This window comes from Leopardus geoffroyi, chromosome A2 (assembly GCF_018350155.1).
Source record: "Leopardus geoffroyi isolate Oge1 chromosome A2, O.geoffroyi_Oge1_pat1.0, whole genome shotgun sequence".
Classification (NCBI taxonomy): Eukaryota; Metazoa; Chordata; class Mammalia; order Carnivora; family Felidae; genus Leopardus; species Leopardus geoffroyi.
Window position 1 is genome coordinate 80,926,142 of NC_059331.1, and position 24,212 is coordinate 80,950,353.

General features: G+C 39.7%; 1 protein-coding gene across 1 annotated transcript in view; it reads left to right on the forward strand.

The window, feature by feature from the left end:
- The window catches only part of ORC5 (origin recognition complex subunit 5), a 170,856-nt gene that overhangs the window by 140,132 nt on the left and 6,512 nt on the right, over positions 1-24,212 (forward strand). Inside the window, exon 14 of the transcript XR_006716239.1 lies at positions 12,476-12,610. The gene's annotated coding sequence lies outside the window, so the exon portion shown is untranslated. The remainder of the gene's footprint in view (positions 1-12,475; positions 12,611-24,212) is intronic.

Here is a 24,212-nt window from a genome sequence, read left to right on the forward strand (position 1 = left end):
TCAGAGTGTCGGTGTAGTAAACTTTCTGAGACATATATGTATACCTGAGACTATGATTATTCCATTATTACATTGATTTTTATTTTTTAAAGCTTTTTAAAAATGTTTATTTATTTATGGGAGAGAGGGGGGGGGCGGGGAGAGCATGAGCAGGAAAGAGGCAGAGAGAGAGAAGGCGACAGAGAATCTGAAGCAGGCTCTGCGCCATCAGCACAAAGCCCAGCGCAGACTCAAATCCACGAACTGAGAAATCATGACTTCAGCCAAAGTCAGCCATTTAACCAAGTGAACCACCCAGGAGCACCCCACTATTACATTTAAATGATAGATTAATTGATTATAAAATTCAAGACTAAAAGTTGTTTTCCTTTGGTACTTTAAAGAGATTGTTTATCTATCTTCCATACAGTTTGGCTGTTGAGAAATCTGGTTTTGTTGTTTCTTTTTCTCCCATGTTTTAAAATTTCACTAAACTGTGTTTAGAATAGGCTTTTTTTCTTCTGAGCCTTAATTCAGCATTAAAAATCCTGTCATTCTGGAGTCTTCGATGTTTTTTTAATTCTGTGAGACTCTTGAACATTATTTCTTGGTTTTCATTTAGCCCCTATCTGCATCTGGGACTCGCACCAGATGGAAACTGTCCTGTCTCTCATGTCTTTTAACCTCTCTTTCATCTCCTCATCTTTTAAAAACAAATTTTTTTTAATGTTTACTCATTTTTGAGAGAGAGAGAGAGAGAGACAGAGTGAGCAGGGATGCGGCAGAGAGAGAGGGAGACACAGAATCCGAAGCAGGCTCCAGGCTTTGAGCTGTCAGCACAGAGCCTGACATGGGGCTCAGTCTCACAAACTTCGAGATCATGACCTGAGCCAAAGTCTGACACTTAATTGACTGAGCCACCCAGGTGCCCCTATCTCCTCATCTATTTATCCCATCCTAATACCTTCTGGATGAGTTCCTTGACCTGATCTTCCATGTCACTAATTTCCTCTTGGACTATAATCATTCTGCTATTAAACCCGTGTGTTGTATTATTCTCCATCACAATATGTTCTGTTGCCTATTTTTCATAATTGCTTTTCTCTACTTCCTGTTTCCAATATTCTTCCTTATATCACTGAATATTATTTACTTATTTATTTAAAAAATTTTTGATACATTGATTCTATTTTTTTGAGTGCAAGTTTTTCATTATGTCCTTCCATTTTATAGCGTTTGTGTTTACAAGATATCTCATTATTTGTCCCTTGAAGTTATCAGCTAACTCGGTATTTTGCAGGTCTTCTGTTTGCCCTTCTAGACCCACTTTCTGCCTTCCCCACTCGGCTCAGTGTCCCAGAGGCTGACGTGTGAAAACGACATCAACAAGCTCCCATGTCCTCTGGTTTCCCATTGAGTTCAGCCACTGGGGAGGCCCAGCAGGAGAATGTTGGGAGAGAAGAATGTGCCACCCATAATATGTATTCTCTCACTTCTCTCCCTATGGTGTTGTCTGTGTCCTTGACTGATGATCAGAATTCCTGTCAGGACAGACCTTGCAAATTAATTTTTCCCTATGAATCCCATACCTCCTACCTCCTCTCCCCTTCCCAGGCCTGTTCCTAGCACTTGAGTACTCTGATATTCTGCCTGCAAAACTCTAAATAGTCTTATTACTCAAATGATCAGTGTGAGCATGCCACCATTTCCTGCTGGGACCCTGACTAGCATATTCACCTAGGGTTATTTACCTGGAGAGAGGAGCAAAGGCTTATCTGGCCCTGGCTAGTGTTTCTCCAAATGAATTAGATAGTGAGCATTATACCAAGTGACTTGGGGGAGCACCCCATGGTAGAGAGGCCCTTGTGTTGAAATTCAGGATTAAACCACCTCTGCATTATTCTTTCTACCCCGGGAGTTCAGCCACTCTTCCCAGGCACTGCGTTTATCTAGGGATATTGCAATTGCTCAAACGGTGTGGTGGTTTGAAGAGGAACAGGTTAGGTTGCTCAGGTGGTAGCCAACTCATCTGCGCTTATGCCGTCTACAGCTTAAGCTATCCCTCTACAGCTTCAGAGCTTCCAAGATATTCTCTTACTGGCCCTGTGCTTTAGTAGAAAAGGCAGTGATCTGCTCAGGGCAATGCTGGGAGAGAAAAGATTTAAACTAAGAAATTCTCTGCCAGCCTATCCCCACTTGGATCTTTAGAGCAGGCATCATCATCTGCCCACCTCAGACCCCACCACCTTCTACTTCTCAAAGAGTTTCTCATTGTTTTTGTTTTGTTTTGTTTTGAAGTTTTGGAGCCAGCTGAGCTCTTCAGCTTCTCTTGGGTTCGGTTTGGAGACAGGAATCCTTAGTGGAATTCCTTGGATCTGTAATTAAATGTGGTTGCTCAAACAGATACCTATGTTTTCTTAGTTGGTGTTCTGATTCACAAGGGCAACAATTGTTTGCCCAGGGAAGCCTCTCAACTGCCATTGACTCACAGGCTGATAATAGACAAGGCCAGCCTTCAGAGGTCATCCAATCTATCCCCCTAGGAATATCTGCACGAAACTGCATCACAAAGAGGCAGCTAGGAAATCTCTGCCCGAGTGTGGGGAGGTCTGGTTCTATCTTCTGTAGATATTACACCTACTACCGTCTTGACTATTAAAGTGGATGTTCCGAGGTATCATGTTTCTCCAGATGAGTTAGATAGCGAGCATTATACCAAGCGACTTTGGGGGAGCACCAAGGTAGAGAGGCCCTTGTGGTGAGATTCAGGATTAAGCCACCTCTGCATTATGGAATGCAGGGCTTATTACCCCAGCTGTTGGGAGTGCTGCCAGCAAATTGTCTTTAGCTGTCAGCCCTTTTGGGGGCTTGCCTTAGTTGAAGTGATATGATGATGATGATGATGATGAGGAGGAGGAGGAGGAGGAGGAGAATGATGCTAAGTGTAAGGGATGAATCAAAGAACTATTAAACAAAGCCCCTACCTTTGATAGCTCACAGTCTTGTTAGGAAGATGATTCATAAATAAAAAGAAGTATGATTGAGAATAAAAGACAATATGTGATAAACCATAGGAGTAAGCCAGGCAACAGTTATAGTAACTTGGGAATTTGAAGGAATAGGCATAGTGCCCCTTTGGTCAAGGCTAGTCAGGGTAGATTCTGTATGTAGGAGGGATTTGTAAAAGATCTTAAGGCTTGATGAAATTAGCTAGGATATATTGCAAATGTGATTGATTTATAGATTTCTGAACTCTATCAGATATTGTCTGTCTTATTTCAAATAAGATGGATATGTACTTGGGAGAGTTTATCCCTGTGGGGACCATGGGAGAAGTCAAATAAAGCTGAATTTTATAAAATAAAAAAAAAAATGCCTACTCACCCTCACAAAACCCTGTGAGATAGGTACTATTATTATTCTCACCTTCCAGATAAGGAAGTGAGGCACATGACAGTTGAGTGACTTGCCCAGATAACACAGGTAGCAGGTGGTTGTCTTGGGATCCAAATCCAGGCAGTCTGAGCCAGAGGTGTATGTTTTCCTAACCTATTTCCAAGGCAGGTAACTGCTTTCCTCGGAGACACCCAAAGATGAGAATTGGATCGACTGTTTAGGAAGTGATAGTTACGGATAAGCTACTATGCCTCTGGGAAGAGGAGCTTGTTTATCATTTCTCAGCTTTTCTGCAAAAGCAATTTTTGCAGCAGCTCAAGTTATGTCCCAAGCAAATGAAACAGGTGCTCATTAGGCCTCCGGGCTGGTGTAACTCTCACTTTGCAATTGCTGTAAGAGGTGGAGAAGATGAACAACCTTAAATGTTCACTATGGAAACCTGGACGTCATTTCTATTCATGTGGAGTTCATTAACCTGAGTTTCTTTAAACTGAGATTTATAAAACAAGCAAGTGTTTCTGGGTGTGGAAGGGCAAAGGAGAGGAAGGTAGTATATTTAAAAAAAAAAAAAACAAAAACAGAAGCAATGGAAAAACATCCCCTTCTGTTTCCTTTTATGGTAGTCTCTGAAGCACACATACACAAACTGCCTTAATGTTTTTACTGAAAATTAGTAAGACATTTATTTTGGAGATGTGACAATTCCTAACCTGATGGCCAAACTATCTTGAGTTCAGCCTTTGTGATGTTAGTGAGCAGAGAATGTATGATATTGTGAGATGTCTGAACAGAACTCATCCAGTCTGCACAGAGACAAATGGACTTTTACAAACATGGACAAAACTACGGATTGATCCAAGCGATTCCTGAAGTCACTGATTTGTTTTAATGACTCTTATTTGGTAAAATGTCTGCTGCCATTCCCCTGATGGTAAACATGGGATCAAAGTTCTGATTCCTCCAAGATTAATCATTTTCTTCTTTATCTGCATCAAAGTCCTTTGATATGGCAAAACTTCCTTTTTCAGTTGATCTTACTGTATGTTTAGATTGCAATCAATAATAGTAAATATTGACTTGAGGGGTCACTGCTTACTAGAGGGAAAGGGGTTATCATTAGAAATTTACCATTTGCAATTTTTTTTTACCCTACTTCTTTCCATAAAAGAGGTTTATTTTAAAATCTTATTAGTCTGAGAAAAGAGAGTTTGGCCAAAATTCTTTGGCTGTTTCATCTTCTTATTTCAAAACACTTGAGGGAATTTTTCTGATTCTACATGGATCTGGCAGCTTAATTATAAGCACAAGTATGGAGTCACAAACACCTTCTCATTGCCTAACATTGGACCAGATAACAGTCTCTATAAAAGGAGATAATGACAAGACCTACATTTTATAGTGGTTTTGAGTTTCAAAAGATATAATAATTATAAAGAATTTAGTTCAGTACCTGGCACGTAAGTGCTCAGTAAATATTAGCTATTAATGCTATTATATTATTTAAAAATTAACATGTATACAAATTATAGTATGTGCATTTGCATAGTCTAAAAACTACTATAGATTACAGAATCTGGATGTGAGTGGGCTCAGAAATTTCCTTTAAATTTTTTTTTAACTTTTATTTATTTTTGAGACAGAGAGAGACAGAGCATGAACGGGGTGGGTCAGAGAGAGAGGGAGACACAGAATCTGAAACAGGCTCCAGGCTCTGAGCTGTCAGCCCAGAGCCCCACGCGGGGCTCGAACTCACTGGCTGAGAGATGGTGACCTGAGCTGAAGTGGGACGCCCAGCCCACTGAACCACCCAGGCGCCCCAGCAATTTCCTTTTAAGATGAATAAGTCTTAAAAATCCTTGAACAGAGGTGTCATTTGCATAGGACTATCCAACATGATTTTTTCAAGTTTATTCATTTATTCTGACACAGAGAGTGCGCACGCACAAGTGAGGGAAAGGCAGAAAGAGAGGGAGAGAGAGAGAATGCCACACAGGCTCCGCAAGCCCGATGTGGGGCTCAAACCCAGGTACTGTGTAATCATGACCTGAGCCAAAGTCAGGCTCAACCGACTAAGCCACCCGCGCGCCCCCAACATGGTTTTTAAAAATGAGGCATCCAGGGGCGCCTGGGTGGCTCAGGTGATGATCTCGTGGTTTGTGGGTTCCAGCCCCGCGTCTGGCGCTGTGCTGACAGCCTGGAACCTGGTTCGGATTTTGTGTCTCCCTCTCTCTCTGCCCCTTCCCTGATCATGCTCTCTCTTTCTCAAAAATATATAAACAATAAATAAATAAATAAATAAATTAATTAATTAATTAATTAATTAAATAAAATAAAAATTAGGCATGCACATTAAGCCAGCTTGACTTTGTACTTTAAAATGATGAGTATATTTTCAGTTTACAATTCAAATTTGTAGATTCACAATGTCCAGTATAGTTAAAATAACTTGCATATAAATACATACTAATTGAAGTGATTATATGCTAACTGCATATGCACACTGTATGTGTATGTGTGTGTGTTTCAATGTAAATGTGACCATCAGTATTTCAAATAGGGAACCGTAGGCCTGTCAATTAATGGCAGTGGCCTCCTTTTTATTATAGACAACTGGGGAACTGATATATAGAATCACTTTCACATATTTTTCAAAAGGCAGATCCCTGGGTCTCACTCTGGACTTAGTGAATCAGAATATTCAGGAGTAGGATACAAATACTTGCAGTTTTAATATGTTAGTACTGCCTAGTTAGAAAACTAGGGAAAGAGTATGAAAGTATGGTTTTTAGACATTGGATAACAGACTGTGCAAGGCTGTGATTCATGGAAGAAAGCAAACAAATGAGGTGAGCCCTTCAACTGCTCCAGGATCTTTCCTGGAGGCTCTTTCCAGACCTGAACTCGGCAAGAGGGAACCCAAACAGAGTCTGAGGGTCTTGCTGTGGGGTTATGGGAGGCTAAGGTGGCTAGAATTTGTGGAACAGAGTATCAAAGAGGAGGAGGAAGTTGCAGAGAGAAGACTCTAGAGATTAGCAAAGGGTTTCCCACGTCTCTGAGCCTGGGGAGGGACCCACCGTCCAATCTCTCCTAACTAAGTCCTTCCCAGAGATAACCACTCAAGATGATTTCTGCCTTTTTTTGAACTTTATGTCGATGGAATCACATACTACATATATTGCCGGGGCTGGGGGAGTTGACCTATTACGCTTGACATTTTGTTTGTGAGGTTGATCCATGCTGTGTGGCAGTAGCATCTGCCTTGTTGTTGCTATATGCTTTTTTTTTTTACAGAGAGGAGGGTGGAGGGAGAGAGAGAGACAAGCTCAAGTAGGCCCCACGCTCAGCACAGAGCCCAAGGTGGAGCTCCATTCCATACTTCTGGGGTCATGACCTGGAGGAAACCAAGAGTTGGATGCTCAACTGACTGAGCACCTTATGCTCTTTTATTACATGATTGTTTATCATTTGACAGTTAGTGGAACTTCGGTTTTTATCATTTTTTATTTTTAGCTATTACAAATAATGGTGCTATGTGTTTTGGCTCATATACATAGGTATTTGTCTTGAATATAAATCTAAGAGAGGACTAGCTGGGTCATGAGATAGATGTAACATACATGTAACATACATTTTTCCAGAATGGTCGCACCAATTTCACTCCCACCACCAGTGTATGAAAGTTCTAGTTGTTACATATTCCCACCAATACTTGATATTGCCAATATTTTACATTTTGGCCATTTTGGTTAGGAAGTAGTAGTATCACATTGTGGTTTTAGTTTGCATATTTCCCTGATTCATAATAATATTGAGCATGTTTTCAGATGTTGATTGGCCATTTGAATATCTTTCTATAGGATTTATATATTTTTCTCATGGATTTGCAGAAATTATTTTTACATGGTCTGGTGACAGCCTTTTGTTATATGTTTTCAAAATTTCAAGTATCTAAAAACTCTGTGGTTTGCCTTTCACTCTCTTATTGGTGTCTTTTCCTTTAGGAACTGGAGTTCCTACACTTAATTTATTCCAATATATTCATCTTTTCCTTAATGGTTAGTGCTTTATGTGTTCCATTTAAGAAATCTTTACTAACCTCACTTTATAAAGATTTTCTCCTGTTTTTTTTTTTTTCTTCTAGAATTTTCTCCTCCCATGACCATGGGAATAGTCTAATAGCAGCTGAATCTTTTTAGTTTTTTCTTTTGTGGATCTCTAGTGGACCCAGCATCATTTGTGGCCAGACTCTCTTCTCCCCTCTTCTCTGCTGTACCACCTTTCACATAAACCAGGTGGGTCTTTTGCTGGATTCTGTTCCATTCCATGTCTCTGTTAGTCTATCCCTGCTCCAATCCTATAGTTTCAGTTGTAGTAGCTTTATAGCAAACCCTGATGTTCACTCATCTGGCTCCTCCAACTCTGTTCTTTTTCTTCGAGATTATCTCAGCTATTATTCTATTTCCATATAAAATTTAGAACCCATGGATCAATTTCTACCTTTTGGTGTCAGTGGTAGTGTGTTCTGGGAATTTTTCCATTTTACCTAAACTTTCTATTGTCTCATCATAATCCTAATATCCTCATATTATCTTTTTCATTATCAGAAAGGCCACTGGTGATATTTCTTTTTCATCTGTATTATTGGCTGTTCATGCCTTCCCTCTTTTTCTCATTGATCAGTCATGTCAAGTATCAGTTTTCACAGTCTTTCCAAAGAATACTTTTCTGTGGCTTTGTTAATCTTCTTTCTTTTATGTTTTTCTTTTTAAATAATTTCTGCTCTTCTAGTTATAATTTTCCTGCTTGTACTTACTTTGGTTTCATTTGTTTTTATTTTTACAACTTCTTGAGATGGATACTTAAATCATTGATTTGAAGCCCTTTTGCCTTACTTTTCTTTTCTTTTTCTTATTTTTTGAGAGAGAGAAAGAGAATGTGAGTGGGGGGGAAAGGGAAAGAGAGAGAGAGACAGAGAGAGAGAGAGAGAGAGAGAGAGAGAGAGAGAGAATCTCCCCAATGTGGGGCTCGACCCCACAACCCTGAGATCATGACCTAAGCTAAAATCAAGAGTCAGATACTCAACCAAGTGAGCCATCCAGGCACCCCAGTTTTCTAATATATATAATGACATCTACTTACTTACCTCCAAGCACTCTTTTGGTTTTATTACATAAACTTTTTATGTCCAATTTTCATTATTATTATTCAGTTCAAGTATTTTCTGATTTCCATTACAACTTCTGGATCACATGAATTATTAAGAAGTATTTTAAGTTCCAAACATATGGAAATTTTCTAGTCTTTTGTGTGGTAGTGTTATTGATATCTGACTTATTTTCACTATGGTCAAGGAATATACTCTCTAATTTTAATCTTATAAAATTTATTAGAGAAGCTGATGAACTAGCATGTGTTCAGTTTTGATAAATGATTCTACACCTGTTGGGTGTGCTGTTCTACATATGACAGGTCAAGTGTGTTAATCACTGAGTTCTTAGTATCAGTTATTACTAATACTAGGATTTACCAGCAAGAGTCCCTATGTCATACTTCTTTATTATTTCTCTGCTGAAATTCTCTATTTTGTTTTTTCAGTTCCTTGAACCTATGATTTTAAAGTTCATGGCTGGTAACTCCATCAGACAAAATAATAAACATCTCTCATATGTTTTATTATCTGGGCTTTCAATTAAGTCCCATCTTCTAAACTACTAAAACGTTTTTGATTTGGTAACAGACACTATATATTTTTAAAAATGGAGAAGAAATTGAAGCTCTGCATAATGTTATTTTCCTTCAAAGAGAATTATCTTCTACTTCTGGAAGTGGACCTTGAGCTAGGGCCTCCAGATCACCTTACAATCAGAAATTACAATGATTTGAAGTTGGATGTCGGTATCTGGGAGGGCTGATCGATTTCTGGTTTACTCTTAGTCCTTGTATATAACCCTCTGGGGTCTCTTTAGAAATAGATTCCTTTTCTTTGACAAGCCTTGAACTTCAGTTTTTGCCCCATAGACCTGTGTCTGTTAAAAGTTCTGCTCAGCTTCTCATTTACTGCTTGTAACAATGCCATCTCCCTTGAAAGGATACTGGCACCGAATGCCAGACTCACCACTTTGGGTTTCCTTCCTCTACCTAAGATATTTTCCCTACACCACATTTTTTTTTAATTAAAAAAATTTTTTTTGAGAGAGAGAAAGAGACAGAGCATGAGCAGGGGAGGGGCAGAGAGAGGGAGACACAGAATCAGAAGCAGACTCCAGGCTCCAAGCTGTCTGCACAGAGCCCAATACAGGGCTCGAACTCACAGATCGTGAGATCATGACCTGAGCCGAAGTCAGATGCTTAAGTGACTGAGCCACCCCAGGGTCCCTTCCCTACACCACATCTTAACTGTTTTGGGGCGTGTGTGTGTGTGTGTGTGTGTGTGTGTGTGTGTGTTGCCGCTTTTTTAGTTCTCAGTACGGAGTCTGTCCAAACAACTAATTTTCAATGGCAAAATAAGTAGAAGTCCTAGACCAGAGAATTTTAAGCTAACGGAGCAACCTCATCTCATCTTATGTGTCAATTGGGTCAGTAAACACAGACTATGTCTGGAATTCTCCTGGTGGGTTCACGAGCTAAAAAATGATCGTTGCTTTAAGTCACTAAGTTTTAGAGTAAGTTGCCATATCACTGTGGATAGCTGATGTGGATTTTGGTATTTGTGACTGATTTGGGTACTGCTGCCACAAGAAAAACTCAAGACATGTCATTGGCTTTGGCACCACATGGTTGGTGGAAGCTGGAAGGGTCACAAGGAGAATGTTAGTGAAAACCTAAAGGACCTCGAGAAGAGTGTTAGTAGAAGTCTAAAAGGCCTCAAGGAATTTGTCAGTAAGGGCCTAAAGGAAAGACAGGAAAATATTACTGGAAGCTAGAAAAACAGTGCCCTTGGTACATAGTAGCAGAATGTGAAAAATAGCAAATATAATATAGTAATAAACTTGATGATCTAGCCAAAGAGGTTTCCATGAAGAGCACTGATGGTTCTGCTTAGGGTTTTTTAGCTGCCTATAATAAAACAGGAGAAGAAAAATAAACCAAAAAAGGATCTGTGGCCCCCAGAATTCTCAGATGGCCCCTAGGGTCTCTACCCCTGGTGCTGCACCCATGGTTAGGATGGGAGAGTAGAAGGAATGATATGGCAGAAGGAATGTCACAGATGTAATTAAAGTCCCCAAGTAGGTGGGCTTGACCTAATCAAAGGAGCCCTTAAAAGGGACTGGTCCTTTTTGTGAAGAGACTTGAAATGTGAGGGGCCATGGAAGGGCCACATGGCAAGGACCTGACGGTGTCCTCTAAGAGAAGCAAGAAATGGGGCTTCAGTTACACGACCCGAGGAAATCAATTCTGCCATCAATGGAGGGAGCTTTCTCCAGTTGAGGCTCCAGATGAGAATAGCTGGCTGACACCTTGACTTCAGCCTTGTGAGACCAGGAGCAGGGCATTCAGTTAAAATATGCTGGATTCCTGGGGCGCCTGGGTGGCTCAGGTGGTTGGGCTTCCGACTCTTGGTTTTGGCTCAGGTCATGATCTCACAGTTCGTGAGTTTGAGCCCCATGTTGGGCTCTATGCTGACAGCTCAGAGCCTGGAGACTGCTTCGGATTCTATGTGTGTCTCTCTCTCTGCCCCTTCCCTGCTCACGTTCTGTCTCTCCCTCTCTCAAAAATAAATAAAAACATTAAAAAAAATGCTGAATTCCTGATCCACCGAAAGTGAGATAATAAATTTGTGTTGCTTTAAGCTACTAAGTTTGTGATAATTTGTTACACAGAAATAAAAAATGAATATAGCAACTATTCAGTTTCAAGCCAAATTTGAAGAAATGTAAAGGAGCCACGACTCTTTAGATTTGAAAATAAAATTATGTTTTTTTCTCAGTCTCTTAAGATGGCAAACTATTCTCAAATTAAGAAATGACTTCTAGGCAAAGATCGAGTCTAGCATGGACTTCTAAGATCCTTTTTTGAAACTTCAGAATAATCTAAGATGCCACCTCAGGGGCGCCTGGGTGGCGCAGTCGGTTAAGCGTCCGACTTCAGCCAGGTCACGATCTCGCGGTCCGTGAGTTCGAGCCCCGCGTCAGGCTCTGGGCTGATGGCTCAGAGCCTGGAGCCTGTTTCCGATTCTGTGTTTCCCTCTCTCTCTGCCCCTCCCCCATTCATGCTCTGTCTCTCTCTGTCCCAAAAATAAATAAACGTTGGAAAAAAAAAAATTTTTAAGATGCCACCTCATAGATTCTTTCTTTTTTTTTTAAGTTTGTTTATTTATTTTGGAAGAGAGAGAGAACAAGCTGGGGAGGGGCAGAGAGAGGGGGACAGAGGATCTGAAGCCAGCTCTGTGCTGACAGCAGAGAGCCCGATGTGGGACTCGAACTCATGAACCGTGAGATCATGACCTGAGCCGAAGTCGGATGCTTAATTGCCTGAGCCACCCAGGCGTCCTTCATACACTCTTTCAAATAGACAACAGTTCTTCTAAAGATCTTAAGATGTGCTTCACAGACTCTGTTAAACAGTGGGGCTTCCTAATCTTACGGGATTATCACACAGCAACCTTATAAGGACTGCAGGTAGAAGAGAGCTTATCTTTTTTTTAACTTGTTTTTTTAATGTTTATTTTTGAGAGAGAGAGAGAGAGAGAGAGAGAACAAGCAGGAGAAGGGCAGAGAGAGAGGGAGACACAGAATCTGAAGCAGGCTGTCAGCCCAGAGCCCGATGCGGAGCTTGAATTCACCAGCTGGGAGATCATTACCTGAGCCGAAGTCAGATGTTTAACTGACTGAGCCACCCACGCACCTACCTAGAAGAGAGCTTATCTTAAAGAGATTTGAGTTGTGACCGTCTTGGAACGACTGAAACTAAATATGATGCATGTAGACCCCCCAAAAAACAGGAGAATTTTGGTGGTGGAAGCACTGTCACCTTGAACTAAGAATTATGAACCAAGGGGCAGTATTGGGCTTTCATCAAAAAATGAACAACATGCCTGACTGTTTCCAGAATTACCACTGACCAGTGATGGCTGCCCTGCTGTGCTTCCCCCCCTTTTTAGCTTCAACCTTTGGAACAACTTCCTGACTTCCAGTCCTCTCTTCCCTGCATGATGGCCAGTGACAGAACTAAGTCAAAGCAGCTTATGTCGTGCATTGAAGCCCATGGTCCCTGAGGAGTGTATTCTGCTGTGAAGGTAAGAAACTTTTGACACAAACTTTTGTACTTTAGATCAGTGTTCCACCTCAGGTACCCTTGGGCTGCCACAGACCTCTCCAAATGAAAGGAGAGCAAGGTTGCGGGGAAGGAACCCGACCGGCTGGCTCCTCCTTTTTTGGCTTCACTATTCCCCATCCTTCCCATTATTAAGTATATACGCATGAAATATATGTGCAAACACATGTGCATGACTGTGTATATGTTTATGGGGGAGTGTTTTTCCAAGAGGACCTTCAAGCAACTCTCCCCTAACCTCTCCTCCCCAAACTGATATATACCCTTCTCTCCAATAAAACCACTTCCTTTGCCCCTTTGTCACCAAACAAATGTGGCCACTGAACTCCCAGGATGTCCTCATTAACAAAGGCCCAGCCTCCCTACAGATGTAGAGAAAAAGCTGCTCAGACACATTCCTCTCAGAGACACTTGATAGGAGAGAATGTGGACAGATCAAATCGCATAATTCCCTTCCGACCACCGCACCAGCAAGTGCATTCTTTCTTAAAACGAAAGAGCCGAAGAAGAGAGTTGTCTACCGTGTGCCGCACGTGTTTTTTCCTTTCCTGAGGGAAAACCTGTCCGACTTTGGCTTTCACCGCTCATAAATTATCAAGTTATTTCTCACTTATGGCGCAGATATCAGTCTGGTTGGTATATGCACCCACACATCAGCTGAGACTCAAGAGAGCTAAATTTACAAAACATTAAATCAATAAGCATGTGTGAATGGGCAAAACAGCGTGACATCCTTAACTTAATAAGGCCACAGCATTGCTGTTAATCATCTGTTTTGCAACTTCTGAAGTTTCTTTCCTTCTAATTTTATAGTGTTGCTAGAAGCCTGGATGAGTGAAGGCCCTTCTGTCAGGAAAAGAGAACAATGTACCTCAAACTAGGAAATGAGAGCTTTTCCCAGGGAGATGGAGCCATGATAATATCCAGAGAGCTGCAAACAGTGCATGATGCTGTATTTTTTTTAAGTTTTTTTAATGTTTATTTTTATTTCTGAGAGAAAGAGAGAGAGAGAGAGAGAGTGCAAGGAGGGGAGGGACAGAGGGGGAGACACAGAATCTGAAGCAGGCTCCAGGCTCTGAGCTGTCAGCACAGAGCCTGATGTAAGGCTACAACTCATGGACCATGAGGTCATGACCTGAGCTGAAGTGGGACACTTAACTGACTGAGCCCCCCAGGCACCCCTCAGGATGCTGTACTTATAGGGAAGAAATAACAACAACAGTGCCTTTTCTGTGTTGTTTAAACTACTGAGGAACCCAAGAACAGACAGGACTGCCAGATGTCTCTCAGGAAAATACCAGTCTTCCAGATGGGACATGGGGGGAAATATAGGAACAGATGAATAAAAATAGCTTTCCTCTCCTGCCTCTGTTCTGGGGCTCCCCCCCGCCCCAAATGTGTCTCCAAATCCACAAGAACAGACTGACAATCTCTTCACATTAAAAAATACCTTCCGTAGAGAAACACCCACCCCCGCACTGTGGGCTATCCTTTTACGTTACTAAACACATTTCATAACAGGCGAGTCTGGAGTGCTTACGCTGCGTTATGTCCTAGTGCCCAGAACTTTTTCCAAGCACCATGTACTGGAGGGAACCACCAGCAGGTGGGAGATTTCATCTGGTGATGATACTAATGACCACTACAAGTTGGTGGAAGCTGTGTGTAAATGCAAAGAGAGACAATCCTATGGAGAGAGCTGAACGGCCAAGCAAAACCTAGAGAGACTCTGGGCTAGGTGTTGGCAGGGGTGGAATGTGGGAGGGAGGAGGAAGATGGAAAACAGACATTAATTAGAACTCTGTGTTCTAGAGAGTTAGAAACACATAGAAAGAACTGCCTGACAGAAGACTGCTGGGCAGATTCTGGCCCCTCTGTTCATTCATCTGACCAGCACATAGACCAGCTCTCAACTACTTATTTTATTTTATTTTTTAAAATTTATTTATTTTGTTTTTTAAATGTTTATTTATTTTGAGAGAAAGAGAGTACGAGTGGAGGAGGGGCAGAGAGGGAGGAGAGAGAGAGAATCCCAAGCAGGGATTCCTGACATGGGGCTCAATCCCCATAAACCGGGATATCATGACCTGAGCCAAAATCAAGAGCCAGACGCTTAACTGAGCCACCCAGGCTACCTCTCAACCACTTATTTTAAAATGAGCCCTTTGTATTGGCTCCTGCCACCCTCTCTCTATCACCATTGCCACACATAAACATAGCTCCCAGGAAGCTTTTCACCTCAGGGTGAGAATGATCAAGACAATATGCTAACATTTGCAAGAGGAGAAAATCCATATTTGCTACACAGAAAGAGTAATCTGATCCATGTTTATATGTGACTGGACAACAAGTCATGTGAAGAAAACCGTAATCATGAAATCGGGGTCTAAGATAAAGAGAATATCTGATCCCCCATAAATATGAGATAATTTAGGAAAGAGAAGAGAATAAAAAAAGAAAAGCAAAACTGAACTTACATTTTCAGAGAGATTCAATAATGTGTTTTGTAGTGTATGTATATTTTTAAAGTTCATGAAATATCTCTGAGGGATTCATAAGAAATTAATAACTAGGTCATCTCTAGGGCTGGGAGCCAGATGAGAGAGAGCTTAGTTGTCACTGTACACTTTTTTAAACTATGGAGTTTTGTCCCAGGAGCATGTATTACTTTTTAAATTAATAAATTAATAAAATATAGCATACCCATAAATTAAGAACATAGTACTTATGTGGAAAAGGAACAGAGAACAAGAAGGAGCTCTGGGAAAGTGAAAATATTGTTGATGAGATAACAGAAGAGTTCACATAGCAGAGCAAATCTGCAAAGAGACAGCAAATCTCACTACTATGGACTTCATGAAAAGAAAATAAGGGAAACAAGAAGATATTGTTAAGAAATAATAGAAGAAAATTTGTCAGAGCTAAATAGACATGAACTTTTGGATTGAAATTGCATTTTTTAAAAAGTTTATTTATTTATTTTGCAAGGGGGGAGGGAACAAGTGGAGGAGGGGCAGAGAGAGAGAGAGGGAGAGAGAGAGAATCCTAAGCAGGATTCCGAGCTTTCAGCACAGAGCCTGATGCAGGGCTCGAACCCATGAACCATGAGGTCATGACCTGAGTCAAAATCAAGAGTCAGGCGCTGAACTGATTAAGTCATCCAGACACCCCAGAAATTGCCTGTCTTATAATTCTTCTCTCCTACTGTTTTAAAAGATAACTGCATAAAACTATAATTAATAATAATGTTAGTTTATAATTAATGAAACTATACTGATGGGCTTATAACACCTAAAGGACCACACATCTCACTGGTGCCCTCAGCACAGACTACCAGTGCTATAATACCTAAATTGCAGTCTCTATCTCCCATCCACCTGCTTTACACTATCTTCCTTAAACCTCATATAGCTGTTTTCCATTCCTAACAGTTTATTTGATAAGCTACATTATTGATTTATTGATACAATAGACACAATATTCTGTGTGATTTTTCTCCTCATGGTTACAATTGATTGGATCATTGTGGACACCGTCTCTCTGTCTCTGTCTCTGCCTCTCTTTCTCTCTCTCTCTCTCTCTCTCTCTCTCTCTCACACACACACACACACACACACACACACACACACACACCCCTGTGTGGTCTAGAGAAGCAGAGAAAGAAGAATGGAACAAGTACACAGGGATGTCAAGACAAGAGGTGGAAAGATCCCATTTGGGCTCTCATTTCTTGGTTCCAGTTCCTGCCTGAGGTCCAACAGCTTTTTTTGCCCTGAGTTCAATGAAACGGTACTGTATCTTCATGTGAAACTCTATCCCTCTCCCCTCCCCCTCCCCAGCTTGAGTTGGGTTCAGTTGACTAATACCAAGAATCAAAATTGTTTAGGGCCTGTTTGGGACTTTTCAAACTGCCTTCTGCACATATTCCTCCAGTTTGGGATGTGGATTTCTGGCCTGGGGTGGCACACCTCTTCCCCCATACAAGTTCTGAACCAGAGGATAAAGGAGTCAGGCAAAAGAAGATACAAGTATAGGTTTATTGGTGATTAATGTTGCATTGAAGGATATAACTTAGGTGTGTGACAAGAGAGAATTTCCTAATGCCGAATCTCAGAATTTGAGCAATTTATCTACCTGTCACAGGTAGCACAAGAAAACTGTAACCTCCTCCTGCAGGGACAGAAACTTTACCACTAAGTTTACCTTTTGGCACATCTTCTCTACAACCAGACAAATCCCAAAGAGAAAAAAGGGGAAGGAGGGACTAAGTTACACAGTCATAGTTTCTGCTCCTAAAGTTACTCAGCATATAAGAAATTCATCCTTTACTGGGGGAAGAAGAAGAAGTGAGAGAGTCCAGGAGTATTATGCAATGGATATCTACAAGGACAGAAACCTATGGAGGGGGAAATGCTTAGTTCCATGTAGTTCCCCTTGAGCTTGGTAAAATTGCTGATTCCCCATTCATTGTTGTATCCTCCATACTGAGGCAGGATCCCTTTTTGTATACCCTAATGCATCAGTAAAGCTGCCATTATGGAAAAAAGAAGACACACAAAAACTCAGGGGATAATGGGAAAACATTTTGAGACATCTTTGAAGGTGGAGATTTCTCCATCTAGAGTAGATATAGGAAGTTGACATATATTCCTGATCAAAACTCCTTAATTACATCCCAAGGAAGATGATTTCCTGTGATGAGTTATAGGCAGTATTTTTACATATACCATAGTCTTTTACAACCCTGACAATACCGTAATCATTTCTGGGTCACCAAACATAGCTTATGGCCAAGGCCTTCTTGCAAACAATTGCTTCATTGTGTTTCACCTATTGTGGCTAAGATAATGTAACAGATGCCTTCTGAAATAACAATGAGATTTCTCCATAAAATTTATTCTTTATGGGGAGATAGCTCCTGGTGGCAGCTTGTTAAAAGCTTAGGTTCCTCTGCCCTTCTCTCCTGGCCACCCGATCCTTATTGCATTTGAGTCCAGGCAATTAATATGATATGCCCAGCCACAAAAGATGGATCAAGGAAGTATTTGACATTAAAGCTCTTGCAAAGTAGGTAGCTTACCATGGTTTGGAGGTAGCTCAGGGTACTTGAATTAGATGTTATTCTTCCAACCTAATAAGACTGAAATAACAATAACTGGACAGAGATCTATTTTGCATATCTCTCAACATATTTAAGGTAAAAACCGATCTTTAGAAACAAAGTACCCAAAGACCCTTGTGATCAGCGTAGTTTTAAACGGCAATACATAGAATAGCTATAAAACTTTAACTTCTTCGATAAGACAAAAACTTCTTTCCTGACTTATTCCGTTTGGTAGTGAAAATAAGATTTGTTCTTAGTGGTGAAAAATCTCAATGCCACCTGATATTTGTGGCTGTATTATTCAGAGCAATTAATTGAAACAGATAACTTTGAATCTCAGGGGGTTAACACAATAAAAGTTTATTTCTCGCTCTCATCACAGCCCAGTGTTGGCCAGGCTGGCCTCCATATTCTATGACATCTGTGTATGCTCTCCAAGGGTGACTCCTCTGGGAAAGGGAGTGATGAAGGCATACCAGCTCCTACATGCCTCAGTCTGGAAGGGATACAGTCAGAGTCCATTGGTCAACTTAATCATATGGTCCTAACCTGACTACAAGAGGAATGGGAAAATACATAATTAAGATGTCAGCCAATCTTTAGAAAAACATACCCTAAGAATGTTATGCCAAATAATTTTTAAAGTTGCTACCATAGAAAGAGCACATGAGTATTTGGTAAGCATGGTCTCTGTCACTGTAGCTAAGCACGGCTCTCATGCCATCTTTTAAATCAGTAATGGTTTATTTTAGCAAGGCAGACTTACTGCATCAAAATTTACATGTTATATCCTTAAATCTATAACCAGAGTAGATATTGGCATGTCTAATTTAGTCTTCAGATGTCTAATTTAGTCTTCAGATACTGTGGAGTGCACTTTCTTTTTCCCTTTGCTAAACCTGTTAGGAAAAGCTTATTTTTATGGATAGGATATTTATTTGTAGTAAAGTCCTTTAATTTCTGAGACTCATTGGTCAGCACACCCATATCAATTTTGCTTTAGTCAAAAGGGGTTGGAGGGCCATTGACAATGCCTCTTAAAAGATGATCCTGCAACATTATCTAAGAAATCTTTAAGATTCCTGGGTGGAGACAGATGGTGCAGCTCAGCAGTAAAATAATCAGTGTGCACCAGACTGTTGATCTTATATGTGGATCATAAATCTCCAGACAATGACTGATGGTGCTTGCAAACATTCTCCCACAAGCTCATCAGATGTATTTGTCATAGTGCAGCCAGAGAACCGAGTGCCCTTATTATGTTAATTGTGAATTACACAGGCAGTGCAAGCACAATACACTTGACCAAAACATAGTGTTTGTTTTGCTTTAAGATAGAAGTGAGCCTCTCAGTGTAAGAATACCAAGAAGTGGCCTGACAACAGATTATTCCACTTGATTCAGTCCTCATGTTTGAGGTTGTATTTATTTGTTTACTAGTAGTATGTGAAGGTGAATTTGTACTGAGTATTGCTTTCTAATATTTTAAGGAAAGAATGTCTTCTGTGTTGTTATAAGACTTTGAGTTTGTTATAAGTAATGACCAACAATAGATGAGCAAGCCTTCAGCAAGACCATTCTTAATTGTTCTAGAAACAGTCTAGCCACCCCCATAATACTCCTTTGTTTCTTAAGAAACTCAGAGGGACCAGAAATATGGTGAACCACTTAAAATAGGTATATGTAATTCAGAAGTACATAGATTGAGTGACTTTTACCCCATTTTACACAGGTTGTAGATAATTAAATACAGTATTTTGAATCTTTTAATTATATGTTTTAGTGGAGAAAAGCTGATGATGTCATACTGTGGTAGTAGTTGAGGAGAGTTGGGGTGCCATTACATTCACATGGATTATCTGTGGGAATAGGAATTGCTGATGTGCTTCAGCTTTGACCATTACCTTCAGGGTTATTCTGGATCCACCAATGGCTCTAGCATAATGTGTCTTCTCAGGAGGTCTATGAAAATGCTGCTTCTGAGGATGGGCACAAAAATAAAGATGTTTAGACAGAAGTGGCTTAGAAAGAAGACAGCTGTTTTGACTTATTCTGACTTTCCCTTCCTCATGAGTTGTCTTAATTGACCAATTCATAGCTTGGTGGACACAAACTGAATTTTTAAAATAAATTACATTTGCAAATTTCTTAATTAGTGTAACTTGAGGAAGTGAGGTTAGCCACATTTAACTGCCAAAGTAAGGGCTTTTTACATATATAATCTATATTTTCCTGCCTCCCTAATAAGTAACAGATTATATATGTAAAAAGCCCTTACATATCGTCTTGAGATAAAATTTTCTGGGTTCCAATTCCACCTCAGCCATCTATTAGCTCTGTGACTATGTCTCAGAGCTTTAGTTTCTTCATCTGTAAATACAGGAAAATGACATTATCTACCTTAAAGTGTTATTGTGGATAATGAGATTGTGTTAATAAATAATTTAGTAATTAAAAGTTAATATTTTTTCTTGTGCTAACATGAGAACTTAGCCAGGTGCTGTCCAAGGTGCTGAGGTGAGCTCTGACTCATAGACCATTATGACATAATGCAAATGGCTTGCCCAGAGCTGCACAGTATGTACAGTCTATCAGGTTGACAGCCTTCTGTTCAGTCAGGCTATATCCATTTCATTTTGACTAAACTGAAGTGGGACCACTGATAAACTACTTCATATAAACCGTATAATGGGATTAAGTGCCACCACAAACAGCTAGCCATTTAAGATAGCTGTTTTGACTTGACTAGTCCCTCATCTCAAGGAATTGTCTTAATTGACCAGTTAGTATCTTTGTGGGCATACTTTAATTTAAAAAGTAAAATACATATGCAAATTTATTCATTGTGTGAGTTTGATGTATGAAAGGAAATACATTATGAGAATGTGTTTAACCTGATAGACATCCTACCATCATGTTATACTCATTTATTAACTTAATACAATTGGAATATAATATCTAACAGGTATAGATAGCTATAATATATTGAAATGTACTCAATAATCAAAAATCCTTTTGGCATTATGTATTATATAACTTATTTTTTTACTTTTTGTCCACTTCTCTGATGAGGGAATGTGTGCTCCATAAGGGCAAAGAATTGTGTCTTGCTCACCCCTTATCCCTAGAACCTGAAACTATGCATGACATATAGAAGACATGCCAACAAATTAGATAACATAAATGAAATGGACAAATTCCTAGAAAGACAGGAACTATTGAAATTGACTCAAGAAGGAACAGAGAATCTGAAGAAACATATAACAAGTAAAAGATTGAATTAGTAATTTTAAAGTTTCCTACCTGGAAAATCCCAGGCCAGATGGCTTCAGTGGTCAGTCTTACTAAATGTTTAAAGAAGAGTTAACACCAGTCCTTCACAAAATTCAAATAATTAAAGATGGGGCATACTCCGTAACTTGTTCTTTGAGGCCACTAGTATCTTGATGGCCAAACCAGACAAGAATCACAAGAAAACTATACACCAATATCTTTTATGAATATATATGTAAGAAATCCTTAACAAAATACTACCAAACTGAATCCACATAAAAATAATATAAACATGACCAAGTGGTATTTATCGTGGGAATGCAAACTGGTTCAATATACAAAAATCAATTAACATAATTAATATAATATGCCATATTATAAAACGAAGGACCAAAAAACCCCCATGATCATCTTAACAGATGCAGAAAAAAACATTTGACAAATTCCAATACACTTTCATGATGGACACATATATACACACATGCACACACGCAGGCATGTACACACAAACTAAGAACAGAAGGGAATTTTCTCTCCTGATAAAGGGCATCCACAAAAACCACACATCTAATGTCATACTTAATGGTGAAAAACTGGAAGCTTCCCACAAACTACAGAATGGGAAAAAGTGTTTGCAAATCATGTGTCTGAAAAGGGACTTGTATCCAGAATATATAAAGACAAATAACCCATTTAATTATGGGCAAAGGTTATTAATAGACATTTATCTTAAGAAAATACACAAATGGCCAACAACCACGTGAAATGATGCTATTAGTAGACATTAGGGAAATGCACATCAAAACGCCCCTTCAAAATGATTAGGATGTCTATAGTATAAGTGATGTACGATAACAAGTTTTAGCAAAGATGTGGTAAAATTGGTACTCTCACATATTGGTGATGATAATGTAAAATAGTGCAGCAGTTTGGAAGTTTCTCAAAATGTTAAACATAGAGTTAAAATATGACCTAGCATTTCTACTCCTAGGTATATACCAAAGAGAATTGAAACCATATGTCCTGTACATGAATGTTCACACCAGCAGTATTTGTAATAGCCCCAGAGTAGAAGCAAATGCCCATTAATGGTTGATAAACAAAGTGTGGTATATCCACACAATGAAATATGATTTAGTCATATAAAGGAATGGAGTACTGATCTATGCTACAACACGGATGATCCTTGAAATTCTTATGCTCAGGGAGATTATTATGTTACTAGATTGTCACAAAAAGCCAAATATTATAATATTCCATTACATAATATGACTGAATAGACAAATACATAGAAATAAATAGTATATTATGGTTGCAAGGGCTGGGAAGGGGGTAATGGGGAGTTACTGTGAGTATGGTGTTTCCTTTCGGGTAATGAAAATATTCTGAAATTAAATAATGGTGATGTTGCAGAACTCTGTCAATATCCTAAGAACCATTGAATTGTATGATTTAAAATGGCAAAATGCATGACTCATGAATGACATTTCAGCAAAGCTGGTTTTTAAAAATATGAATAAAGGCACACTTAATAGCCAAAAATAGTTGGTATGGAATTCTATTCCTTATGATTGCCTCTTACAAAGAAAACTGAAAGGAATTCACATATATAGTTCTCTATCCAAGGCCCTATCTCTTTATCTGCACTGCCACCTTTTTCTTTGAACTTTGCAAAAAATGTTCTGAGTTTCTCTTACTATTTCACTTCTCTCTAAGTCCTTCATTGTGTAAATAAACTTAGCCTTTGTTTTTTTTTTTAAGTTTCTTTATTTATTTTGAGAGAGAGAGAGAGAGAGAGAGAGAGAGACTCCTAAGCAGGCTTCACGCTGTCAGTGAGGAGCCCAGTGAGGGGCTCTAACCCACAAAATGTGAGATCATGACCTGAGCCAAAATGAAGAGTCAGATGCTTAACTGACTGAACCACCCAGGTGCCCCTAAACTTAGCATTTCTTATAGTGAGAAAGAACTCATCCACTTCACAAGGCTGAAAAAGACAGGGTATCACCTGGAAGTTTCAGGATATTTTTAGTAGGTGGGGGCAAGAAGGAAATCTGTGTGTACTGCCACACAAACACTTCTATTCTGTCCCATTTGCTTTTGTATATGTAGAAATATGATATAACATATATTTAATGCTATAATAAAGCAACTTATTTTGTAGTCAGTGATGCATGTGAAGGTAGGGATTCCCAAGGTGATATAATATTCTGGGAATGATTATCTCTTCCCAATCTCCATCCCCCCATCTGTCAACTCATGGAACTGGGTCCTTTTCAATGCTTGGAGAGGGAATAGGAGGGAATAGAAAGGAGCTGTTTCTAACATAACTGAGGGACAGGAGACAGACACTGATGTGTCACACTGGATGTTCTAAGGCAATAAACCTTTGCATTATGAAGTGTCTGAATGATTGCTAGATGTTTCCACTCTTAGACCTGGTCTCTTTGACAGCCTCTTCTTTCTATCCATTCATGGGATTTGAAGCTCCCCCTTCTCCTGCAATGTGTTAGAGGAACTGGATGGTACCTATTGACTACAACCATTAGCAGAAGCAGGACACAAGACAAGGTCTGCCTCTTGGTGGTGGGTTATGGCAGGTGAAAAATGGTTATGGAGCCTGACATACTTCTGAAGGAGACAAGAGAAGATACAGGGAGAGGGCTCAAGGGAGATGCTCTCTCATAAGTGAGGTCATGGAGGCTACCTGAGAGTTTAGGAGTAAGGCCTTATATCTAAAAGTGGAAATCAGAGACAACCCAAATTAATGAAGGAAGTTAGTTGAAAATCTTTGCCTCCCTGAGGGCCCTAAGTGGATTGGAATACTATTATTACTTAACTTTGGTATAACAATAGATAACATTTGATGGGATTTTGTGCCTGTTTTTGATTAGCTATGGGAGTGGGTAGGTCACCCTTACCATCCCTCCCAGCAAGCTCTTTGGTTCTTTTGGTCTGGGGGTGAGGAAGGTGAAGAGAGCCATAAGTGGGACCAACCAACATTCTCTCCCCTGATAAAGGGCCTAGCTTCTTGGTTTCAATAATATAAATTAATGAAAGTTAAAATTTCCCTTTTTGCTTTTATATTATCCAGATCATTGTTGCCTACAATTTTCACATGTTGGAGGATCAGCTGTACAGGTTGCTTTATGAGGTGATCTTTGATTACATTAGTAGAGAAATACATTTA